This window comes from Suricata suricatta, chromosome 10 (assembly GCF_006229205.1).
Source record: "Suricata suricatta isolate VVHF042 chromosome 10, meerkat_22Aug2017_6uvM2_HiC, whole genome shotgun sequence".
Lineage (NCBI taxonomy): Eukaryota > Metazoa > Chordata > Mammalia > Carnivora > Herpestidae > Suricata > Suricata suricatta.
The window spans coordinates 98,039,666-98,047,462 of record NC_043709.1 but is presented as its reverse complement, the minus strand read 5'-3'; positions in this window follow the sequence as shown (position 1 = coordinate 98,047,462).

The following is a 7,797-nucleotide window of genomic DNA, read 5'->3' as shown; positions in this document are numbered from 1 at the left end:
TTATAATGTGTCTCATTGTGGGTCTCTTTGGATTCTTCTTGACTAGAACTTTTGGGGTCTCCTGGATCTGAATGTCTGTTTCTTTCCCTAGGTTAGGGAAGTTTTCAGCCTTATTTCTTTGAATAATCTTTCTGCCTCTTTCTTTGTTTGCCTCTTGGGACTTCTATAATATATATATTGATCTACTTAATTGTATCCCATAAGTCTCTTAAGTTACCTTCACTCTTTTTATTTTCTTTTACCTCTGTCTCTCTCTATTTTCTCTTCTGATTGGATGAATTTCATTGTCCTGTTTTTGAGTGTGTTGATCCTTCTTTCCATTGATCTAGTCTGCTGTTGAATCCCTCTGTTGAATTTTTTAGTTCAGTAATTGTATTCTTTAGTTCAATGATTTACATTTAGTATATCCTTATATTTTCTATCTCTTTGTTGAAATTCTCACCTTGTTCATGTATCATTCTTCTAACTTTAGTGAACATCTTTATGACAATTTTTTAACTCTTTATGCAGTAAATCCCTTATCTCTATTTCATTAAGGTCTGTTTCTGAAATTTGCATTGTTCCTTTGTTTACAACATATTCCTCTGTTTCTCCACTTTTCTTGACTCTTTGCATTGGTTTCTGCACATTAGATAAAACAGGCTTCACTCCCAGTCCTGAAAATTGGTAGGAGATGAACCTTATTGCTCAAACCAGAGTGAGCCCTTAATTGTCTCTCAAAGTTGTGTGATTTTCCAAGCCACCTTCTTTGCTCTTAGTGGCTCCCAGTAGTTTAGCACGTGCCAAGACCTGTCAGTGTCTGAAAGGGGAGGATTTCATTCAGTACCTGGATGCAAGTTTATTGGCAGCTTTTAAAATATCAAATAAATCTCCTTCAGGGAAAGACAGAGAGATGGGCATTTCTGCCTGCTCTCTCTGGGTCCTAAAGGGATAGCTAGTTAAGAACTGTTTCTCTTTCTTTCTTCCTTTCTTTCTTTCTTTCCTTCTTTTCTCGCTACAGTCTTGTGGGATCCATGAACACAAGTCCTGGCCACCAGAGCCAAACGATCAGTGGCCACATCCTCTAGGAGGCACCTGCAAAAGCCAGGGCACCAAGCATGTGCACAAGCTCCTTCCAAGGAGACACAGGCTACCTGGAGCAGGCCAGAGAAAGAATACCGAAACAGCCTGCCAGCTTTCCCATCTCTGCTCTCTGGGAGGATACCAGTTAGCATCTCGATGTGTGCTAAATTAGAAAGCTTACCCTCGGGCAGCAGATTTTAAAGTATGCAAAAATGGCTTTTTCTGGGAAATCTGGCGGTGGACATCTTGTCTGCTCTCTCTGCACTGAGCCCTGGGGGAGGGGGATAGGTATCCCCTTAAGGTCCATTACTTGGCTTGCTTTAGTCTGTGGGTCCTATGGATGCAAGCCCCATTGATTTTCAGAGCTAGGTATTTTGGGCCCCGCGCCCTCAAGTGGAAGTCTTAAAAGTTAAGGTATAAGGCATTGGGTCTAAACCCTTGCTCCTTGGGGAGAAGTTGGGAGTTGTGAATTCTCTCACATCTGCATGTTGCTGTGCTACCACGGGAGGTAAGCGTTATGACAAGAGTGTGCCCAGCCTTTCCCACCCATTTTGAGGTGGATATTTTCCCATTCATCCAATGTATAGAAATCACTGATTTGATTTCTGGATTTCTTTCAGAGGAAAGCTGTTGCACATGTGACTGTAGATTAGCTGAGTCCATGGGAAGAGGGGAGTTTAGGAGCCTCCTACGCTGCCATCTTGGTCCAGACAGTACCTGATTCTAAATACAGTCTGTGACACTGCATTACATTTCACCAGTAAAGATCCACTTTAAAGACTCCTAGGAGCAACATTTGTTGCATTTGTTAGGAGCCTTTGCTTTCCTGATCAACTATCCATGGATCAGATACATTAAGGAAACACTGGAGGTTTGTCCGCTTAGAGTAATGGAAACACAGGAAGTCTGTATTGGGGTCAGGGGTCAGTGGGGCTCTCTGGAGGCCTTCTTGGAGGCCTAAGAGCCTGTACAAGAGACCCTAAAAGTTAGGTCAGGCACAGAAAAGAAAGTGAGAAGATGTCATAGCAAATCACGTCCCCCTTGTTCACTCTGCTCCAAACACACTGGGCTTTTCATTGTGTCTTACTGGTGCCAGGCCGGTTCCAGCGACAGAGCCCGTGTCCTGGCATTGTCCTTTGTGTGTGTGTCTCTCTCCCCTTCCAAAAACCTCAGAGGCCTCACCACTCCTTCAGGTCTGCTTAAACGTCACCTTCTCAATAAGGCTTCCCCCAAAACCCCTACATAAAACTTCAATAACACCTGCCCAGCACTTCTTATCTCCTTTATCCTGCTCTTTTTATTTTTGTATGGGACTCACCATCTTCTAATATTACATATACATATAATGTATTGTCTGTCTCTCCGCCTGAGGGGGATCTTTGTCTATTCCGTTCATTAATATATCCCAAGCTTCTAGAACTGGGCCTGGAACATAGTTGGTACTCAGGAAGCAGTCACCGAATGGTGAAAAAATTATTCACCAGGTATTTAGATATTTATTTAAGCTTACCCTTCACCAGGCCAAATGCCACCCACGTCTGCACAATGAAGACAGACACCGTCCCTGAAATTTTGAAGCTTAGTCAAGCTTGTTATCTGATAAAATAAAGACACATTGAGAAATGAATGACTAGGTAATGTGCTCACCTTCCTAGGAAGTGTGGCATCTTTACAGACAAACTGTTTAATTTAGAGAAATGGCCTCTGACTTCAGGATTTCAGCCTGGATATTTCTGAGCAGGGTGGACCTCTGGGTACGTCTCAGATTACACAGAGGAGCCTACCCTTCCCACACAGCAGGCCTGCCAGAGCCCCAACCACAAGGAAAAGAGTCCTGAAACAGCCACCCTCTCTCCTCATTAAGATAAACCAGCCAGGGTCTCAGCAGCAAGCAGAGAATGCATCCAGAAGGGCGAGCAAGAAGACTCGGAACCAGGGGCTAACCATAGAGGAAGAGGCAGGGCCGAAGAAAACCAACTAAAGACAGTGAAGCAATCTGAGGCTGGAAAGAGCTGGAAGCCACTGCCACTCTGAGGCATAAAGAAGCAAGGGGAAGGCAGCAGGAACCAGCAAGGCCTAGAGATTCAGGGGAGGGCTACCTGACATGAGCTGTGGCCTTCAGGAAAGGAATGAAGCCACTGCCATTCAGCAGCCCAGTGACAAGGAAGCCAAGGGTATGAGTGCCCTTCCCATTCTCCTCTCAGCCTCCAGGTCCTGGGGTGCCTCCAGTGGGCTGACCAGAAGCCAGAGGGCAGGGGAGCCCACTAGCAGAGGCCCACACAGGTCAGCCCGCTGGGGTGCAGAGCAGGTGGAGAAGGGCTGGAAAGCAGACAGGGAGGGGCAAACGGAATATCGAGCACGCTCTCTTTGTCTTTTTTTGGGCAGGCTGGGAAACTGAGGCATGAGCAGCTACACCTGGAGAATCTGTACTCCGTCCCAGTCATGGGCTCGAGGTATGAGAGTTCTAGGGAAAGGCACAACAAACATTGTTCGGTTGTGAGAAGAGGGGAAACAGCAGTGTGCTTGTCTGGCTGTCACCACGGCAACCACTGCATTGCCTTCCAGACCCAAGCCCCCGGGGAACAGTGAGAAGTCACTTTTTCCATCACCCACCCATTCCATTCCTGTCCTTCTTTCCTTCCTCCTCAGTCCCAGAGTAATTTCCCTTGCTGCATCCATTCGCAAAGAGAGTTTTTCTGAGAACAATGGATGGCAGCTCCGGGAGGAGGCGGGGGTGCATTTGGTCAGGGACAAATGATATTATATCGGGGAGGAAATAACAGAATGAGGTGGCACAGGGGGTGCCCAAGAACCCAGGGTGAAGGAGAGCCGGTTATGGGGGAGCTATGTGTGAGGGCGGACCCAGAAACCTAACATGTTTAGACTGTCGTCAGTAAGCAACTTTTACTGTGGTGGCAACATAAGGACATATCAAACCGTGGTTCCCTTGTTTCTGCCCCTGCCAGTGAGACGGAAGAAAGAAGGCCTTCACGTGTCCTTCCTCGTCAGTGCACCAAAAATGGTTACCAGTGAGCGACAGCTTCTAGAGGGGCATGGCACCAGGTCTCTCTCTTCAGAGGAAACTACTAGAAGGATGTGCCTTTTTCTTAAAAAAAAAAATAAATAAAAAGGAAAGGAAAGGAACGGGGGTGTGTGGGTGGCTCAGTTGGTTAAATGTCCAACTCTTGATTTTGGCTCAGGTCATGATACCACAGTTCATGAGATCGAGCCCCATGTCAGCCTCTGCACTGACAGTGTGGAAACTGCTTGGGATTCTCTCTCTCCCTCCCTCTTTCCCTGCCCTTCCCCAGCTCACACACGCCCACATTCTCTCTCTAAACAAATAAATAAACTTAAAAAAAAAAAAAAAAGCAGGACACCTGGGTGGCTCAGTCAGTTAAGCATCTGACTTTGGTTCAGGTCATGATCTCACAGTTCATGAGTTCAAGCCCCGCATCTGGCTCTCTGCTGCTGTCAGCATAGAACCTGCTTCAGATCCTCGGTCTCCCTCTCTCTATGCCCCTCCCCTGCTCACTCTCAATCTCTCTCTCAAAAATAAATAAGCATTAAAATAAATAATAGATGATAGAGAGAGAGAGAGAGAGAGACAATAAAAAGCAAAGCAGCAGAAGGCAAGGAGCCACAGCCTCATCTGGTGACCACTATATGACACCCTTTTTTTTAATGCTGATGCCTAAGAGGGCTCCATGCCCAGAACAATCCTCCTGAGGATTAGAACTCAGGGTGTAGGGTGACCTGTCAAGGTAGTCTCTGTCCCTCAGGCCTCCCCCCACCCCAGCCCAGCTCTGCGTCCCCTCTCACGGCACATTTACCCACATCATCCTCTCCTCCCTCCACCCAATTCCAATCTGTCCTTCAAGACTTGGCTGGATCCAGTTCCTTATCTGCACAGAGTATTTATTGTCTGGTCGTTAATGCCACACTGTCCCTCTGAAATTCCAAAGAAAACCCAGCTTACAGTACTCAGTGTTTACCTAGCATTACCCACTTTTTCTATGTAGATGGTCTCACCTCCCAACAAAAAGCCTAGAAATCCCTCACACCTAACTCCACACTGGGGACCTAGGGTAGGGTCTCAGTGAGTACATTCTGATTCAGTCAGGAAGGGAGGCACGTTTCTAGGACATTCCATAGTCGGGGACTCTGCTATCAGCTGATGACATGTTGGGAATTCCCTGTGAATACTGCCAACCAGGAAAGAGAAAGCTGAGTTTATCCAACTCAGTGAATATAGATAACATTGGTGTCACGATTGATTTGCTGTCACCAAAGCACTCTTTTGCAAATTACCTCATTTGAACCACCAGAAACCTTGTGACCATTTCACAAATGCAGAAATTGAGGATCAGAGAGGCGAAGTGATACGACCCAGGGCACACAGTTAGTTCAGCCCAACACTTACTATATAGCATGTGCACCTAACTTCCAGGATAAAGACAAGCGAAAAAGGCTATCAAACTCAGAGACAACAGATACAACTTTACTCCAGGGTGGAATATGACACTGAAAAAGAGGAATAAACAATGTGACCCAGGAGAAGGGAAGAAACAATCACTCTACCCAGTTCACAGTCTGTTGCAGATCTGGGGAAAGAAGACAGATATGAGGGGTCACTAATGTCGTGTGGCTGCCAACATGGCTGGTCTGAGCCTTCAGAGTTCAAGGGTCCCAGCTCCAGGAGAGCAGCTCAGAGGAGTGACCACCCTGCCCAGGACCAGTGAGAAGTGAACCCCACCAGGGTAGGGGGAAGGGTGAGAATTCTGGGGCTTCATAAGGGGAGAAATCCTATAAACTGAGGTAGGGGCCAGGAGAGGTTGAGAAGGGACACCACTCCAAAAGAGTGCCACAGATGTTTGCCCTATTGAACGCCAGTTAGAAGAAAGTGTTCTACACCAGAGGTTTGCAAACGTGGCTACACAAGAAAATTGCAGGAACTTCCTCTTAAAATTACAGATTCCTGGGGCCATCTCAACCCTACTGATTCAGTTTTTGGAGACTCAGTGATGCTCAACTTCCTCTGTACACCAGAATCACCCCAATGTCCAGGCTGACCCCCAGAGCTATTCAATCAGAATCTCTAGAGGGTAGAACCCAGACTCTCTTTAAGCCCACTGGGTATCAGCATATGACCAAGGTTGAGAATCTCTGCTCCCAACGGGCCAGCAATCTGTGTGTTTCATATGCTCCCCAACTGATTATAATGAACCCCAAGTTCACTTCATTCTTTTGACAAGTATTCAGGAAACCCTGACTAAGGGCAACTTTCCTAAAGCCGCAGTGTGGCCTACCAAAGCAGCGGGGACAATGGTGGAGGTCAGAGACCAGGTACTGGGACAATACAGATGGTCAACAATAGGACAAGAGTGGCACTCAGTGATTCTCTGCTGGCCTGTGGCTACAGAGAAAGAAGGCTATCTTTCTCTTGGGCCTCTGGCAGGAGAGGCAGAACTAACAAGGCCAGAGAAAAATGGTTCCTCCCTCTGGTGCCCAGTTTAACACTCTCCTCTTCAGATACCCTGAATGCAAACCATTTAGAGTGTATTACCCAATGCCAGCAATATTTAAAGTCAGTCTCCTGTACCGTCTCTAAAGTCAAGGGATCTGGGTTTAATCCCACACAGTGCTTCCTAGCTGTGTGATCTTGTGCAAGTTACCTAACTTCTCTGAGCTTCTGTTTTCTCAGCTGCCATATGGACAAAATAGTATTCATGTCTTAGGGTAGTTGTGAGAATCAAAGCAGATCATTAATATGTGAAGAGCCCGCAGAACACCTGGCATGCAGTAAGTGCCCCATAAAGATTAGCAGTATATATATTAGGGCTGACTATGTGCCAGGCACTATTTTAGGCACTTACCATGTACCTGGTGAGTGGGAGGCCCAGACCCAGGAACTCTGGGCTCCTTCTCTGAGGCCCTGGGAGGGATCTCCAAAGCAAGGCTTTTCGAGGTCTCCTGAAGCCTTTACAGCCTAAGGTTCTGAGCGAGAACCTCCCAGGGCACCTTCTTCAACCTGCAGCTAGGCCCCAGGGGCTCCTATTCTTTCTGACCTGCTCTGAGAAGAGCCGAAAACGCCCGGGCACACCCAAGACACAGAGCAGGCTCTTTCCCGTGTGGTTTTGGCAGGGGGCAGGTTTCCCTCTGTGCTACGCCCGCCGCCCAGCCCTGGCACGCAGAGAAGGCCTGCAGATCCCGGTCCAGGCCCAGGTGGGGCCTTGAGCCCCTTCTTGAGAGAAGCAATTCCCGACCGGAGGGTGAGGGCCACTCTTAGACCCGCAGGAAATGTCACCTGGGCCCAGCCCCAGAACCCCCCTCAGGGCAGCCAGCGCCTCCAGGAACCCGGGGAACCCGGGTGGGGCGGCACCCCTGGGATCCCAGGAGGGGGCGTGGGGGGGGGGAGGACGCCCAGGGTGCCAGCACGCACCGAGTCTCCTCCTGAAGCCCTGGTCCCACAGAGAGAAAATGGGGGCCTCTGGGCGGAGCGCCACCCCCGGCTTCGGGAAAGGCCTGGGGCCCCTGGGCTGGGCACAAAATTTGTCCCAGGAGGCCGGGGTGGACAGCTGGCACGCCAACAGGGCGGCGCCCAGAGCCCGGCCCGCTCCCAGGGTCGGCTTGGTGCGCGCGGTCAGGGCGGGCCGGAGGGGAAAGCGAGGCCCGGACGCAGCGCGGGAAGTCGGAGGACAGCTGACTCATCCTCCCACCACCGCGGTGAGTCAC